The sequence below is a fragment of the Hydra vulgaris genome, chromosome 10, assembly GCF_038396675.1.
Source record: "Hydra vulgaris chromosome 10, alternate assembly HydraT2T_AEP".
Classification (NCBI taxonomy): domain Eukaryota; kingdom Metazoa; phylum Cnidaria; class Hydrozoa; order Anthoathecata; family Hydridae; genus Hydra; species Hydra vulgaris.
In genome coordinates, this window is record NC_088929.1 from 1,817,566 (window position 1) to 1,821,553 (window position 3,988).

General features: G+C 24.8%; 2 long non-coding RNA genes across 2 annotated transcripts; both read left to right on the forward strand.

Moving 5' to 3' along the window:
* Window positions 1-552: 552 nt before the first annotated feature.
* LOC136085715 (uncharacterized) lies at window positions 553-2,025 on the forward strand. Its single transcript, XR_010641140.1, has 4 exons — window positions 553-1,158; window positions 1,263-1,599; window positions 1,766-1,856; window positions 2,009-2,025. It is a non-coding gene; the product is annotated as an uncharacterized LOC136085715 (long non-coding RNA).
* Window positions 2,014-2,712, forward strand: LOC136085716 (uncharacterized). The gene is made up of 3 exons (XR_010641141.1): window positions 2,014-2,055; window positions 2,280-2,439; window positions 2,584-2,712. It is a non-coding gene; the product is annotated as an uncharacterized LOC136085716 (long non-coding RNA).
* The last annotated feature ends 1,276 nt before the right edge of the window (window positions 2,713-3,988 follow it).

The following is a 3,988-nucleotide window of genomic DNA, read 5'->3' on the forward strand; positions in this document are numbered from 1 at the left end:
TTCTTGAATTAAAACACAAATTTTGATTATACTTGCAGAGCATCAATTTTTAAAGAATGTCTGTGCATGTGTCATTATGTAAAATTTGTTATAAATTTGTCAAATATATAGTTCATTGAATAATTTTAAAGTGAGTTTAATGCATTTTAATTAAATATTATAAATTTTTTGTGTGAAACAAATACCTGGTATGTTTATAGAAATAATAAAATATTTACGCTGGTGTTTTACATTAATAAGTATAAAAAGCGTTTTACAAAGTTCATTGTTTTTAATCTCTAATATATTTTTAATTTTATTTTGTAACTTATATAAGATTGTTTAGAATTAAATTGCACCAGAATATTGAAATGTCATTTGCCATTGTTTAATTTTTAAATGGAAAAATTAAAGTAGTGGTAGTGATTACTAAAAGTTGGATGAAAAATGATGGGAAAAGCTTCTGGCATTTATTTAAAAGTTCCGCTGCGATTCGTAAAGCTGTCACAACCTTGCAGGCACCAACCTCTGATTGGAAGATATACCCAGCAAGGATTTTATACACTATAGGTTTGCATATTACTATAAAAAAATGTAAAAAAATTGAATTAGATACTGAACTGTATGTTTTGACCAGGGCACTGGAGAGGATAAACATGTGCTGGTGCAAATTTATTTTGGGCCCCCCTTTACAATATGACTATTCTCTCATTTAATATCACTTATTTTAAATCCAATATTCCAACAGGCATTTGTTTAAATTATATGTTCTGAATGTCATTAGAATGTTTAAAGAAGATTCTTAACAATTTTTTTAATCGTTGACAAAAACATTTTTATTTTGGAGTCTTTATAAAAAAAAGTTTTTTTAACAATGTTTTTATTTTTTTTTTAAATTTTCAGTGTTTTTTAAAAACTAAAAAATTCATTAATTTTCATGGGTTTTTCATTAAAATTCATTAATTTTTATGCGGTGCACCAACTGCACCCCATTCTCATAGCGCCTGCTTTTGCCGCAAACATTTCAATTATATTTTTTTATTAGATATCGATAAATTATTTTACGTACATAGATTTGTGTTTAGATTTTTATGAAAAAGCTCAGTCACGCTTAGAGAAAACAGCAGATACTTTAAAAATTGAAACTGACACCGAAGAGAAAAAAGGGACAAAGCAAAAGTAAATTTTACTAAAATTATTTTTAAATAAAAAAATAATTTTGCAATAAAGAATTACACAAATCATGCACTGTTTTTGTTTAAAAAGTAAAGTTTATATTAAAGGAGAAAGACGGCAATGGCATTCTCTGAAAGTGATGAAGATATTGTGGTTGGTGATGAAGAACTATACAGAAGATATTATTTTGATAGCTCAAATAGCCAAAGAACATCTAACGTGATTTTAAATATAGCAGGTTAACTATTTTTGTAAAAGTAATATAATGGTTTGTTAAAATAAACATGCTTATTTTTTTACTGAATTATAAATGTTTTTAAATCAATATCAACTCCCCATTTACACAGTGAAATAGCAAGCTTTTCAGTTGCTGAAAATAGCATTGACTTCTCGAAAGAAACTAATCTATCTCAAGGGAAAATGATGTTTTCTTCAAATATATTGGTAAAAAAAAAAGTCCTAATGTTGTTTTGTTCTAATTAAAATCTGTGTGCGTGTGCAGTAAAAAAATTAATAGAAATCAGAACTATATGTTATAGAATATAATTTTGTTGACAAGTTTAAATAAAATCACTATAAAATGTTTAAAAATTTTGTTTAATTTTTGTAGGTATAATTTATCTATACCTAGGTAGAAAATGGCTCTAAAAATTGTGTTTTGGATAAAGAGGATAGCAGAGAAAGACATTTGTCTTGCCAGGGTAAATAAAATTTTTAAGAATGTACATTTCAATGTGTTAATCAAAGTTTTATTTATTTTTTCCATTTAGGTAATTTTTCATGGTTAATTTTTTACAAAATATTTTACATAAATAATAACAATATTATTTATTTTACTACATTTTTTTTTAAGATTTTCAAAAAGTTGCATTGAGTTGGATGGCAAAAATAGATAAAAAGGTACTACTGTTGCTTTTTATTTTAATATCAAGCATTGCATAATACCCCCACAAATTTTCAAAATTTTGAATCAAATCAGAAAAGTGATTCAAGAGTCAATTTTAAAAATCCATGTATTGAAATTAAGATTAATATTTAATGAAAATTAATATAAATTTCATTCATATAGAATGAACATAATATGTATTCTGACCCTTAAGTAATTTTTATTTTTTTAATAATAGATGAGTTCTCTTAGTCGTTGTGGAGGTAATACTCCATTTAAATTGGCTTTTGCTTTTGGAAAGTTGTTGATGAGCGAGGATGCTGGGGCCTGTTTTAATGTCTCTGGTGGTTCATTGAAGATAAATTTTAAAATATACACCCTGTATCATATGACAGTGGGTTAGAATGGTTTTATGCATTTTTTTAGATTTTTTTTTTTACAGGAAATATATTTTGTTTGCCCTAGTCAGTCATTTATGTAACTATTTGCTATAATTTCTGCAGTTTGATTTTTTTTTAATTTGATTTGAATTTTTGATTTAGATGCGATTACACGACAGCATCATGGTGCAAAAATTTGCGAAGGTTGATCAGGCATTTCGAAATTTTTAAGACAATCAGGAACACGACTCAATCAAAAAGTTTTAAAAATGAACAATGCTGCAAACGCTATATAAATTGTTTGAAAATGTAAATTTTGTGTTAAATTCAATAAAAAACTTTCTTACTTAACGCAGTGCCTACTTTATTTCATTATTCTTTTGAGTTAGCTTTTAATTGCTCTATCAATAAATTTTTTGCTAAATCCTTTATTTACAGCCTGTTTTTTACAAAACAAATTAAGATATGAGCAATATGTATAAATTTTATATATAAATATTTTATATATGTGCATATATACATACATAATATATATATCAATTATAAATTATTAGAAAATCACTTAACAAAAATTTTTTCAATTAACACAGTGTTTTATCAATAAAAAGACTCATTAGAAATAATGAGTTTTTTTTATTGATGACAGCATTTCTGATGAGTCTTTTTATTGATGAAACTCTGTGTTAAATGAAAAAAAAATTTTGTTTAGTGATTTCCTACTAATTTATAATTGCTCTGTTCTTCTAAGAACATTGAGCACTCTATTTTGTAGAATACATTTTAAAGTTGTTTAAATATATATATATATATATATATATATATATATATATATATATATATATATATATATATATATATATATATATATATATATATATATTTATATATATATATATATATCAACTATTTACGAAATATATATATGTTTATATATAGATATATAAACATATATATATTTCGTAAATAGTTGATATATATTTTTTTGATATATGCATCAAAAAGCGATATCAAAATGCCGTCGACTATTATAAAAATCAGTGTTGAATCACCAGAAAAAATGTTTGTTGATTAAACGTTGAAAAGCAACATTCGATCAACGTTTTTTGTAAACACCAAATCAACGTTGATAAGTGGCTAACATTTTGGACAAAAAATAGCGGGTTGACTTCTATTCTTTATACAAACCATTACTCTTTGACTTCCTAAAATTATTTAAAAACAAACATTAAAATTTTGACTTAGTGCTACCAGTTGATCTTGATTGCATTTATAATGTTACAACTAGTCCTCCGCCTAGAAGTACTCATAAAAATCTCCACATTTTACTCTTACAATCTTAGACTGAAATCTTTGACTAAAACTTTCAGACTAAACAAACTAAATTATAATTGTGACAAAAGTGACTAGTGAATTCATTTTTTTTTATCGAAAAATGGGTTCCGGAATTCTCGGAATTACATGAAATGAAGTTCGGAATTCCGATGTAATTCCAGAATTACAAAAAAATATTCGATAGAAAAAAAAAAGTTTTAAAATGCTTTAAATTAATTAAAATAAAATTTTTTTA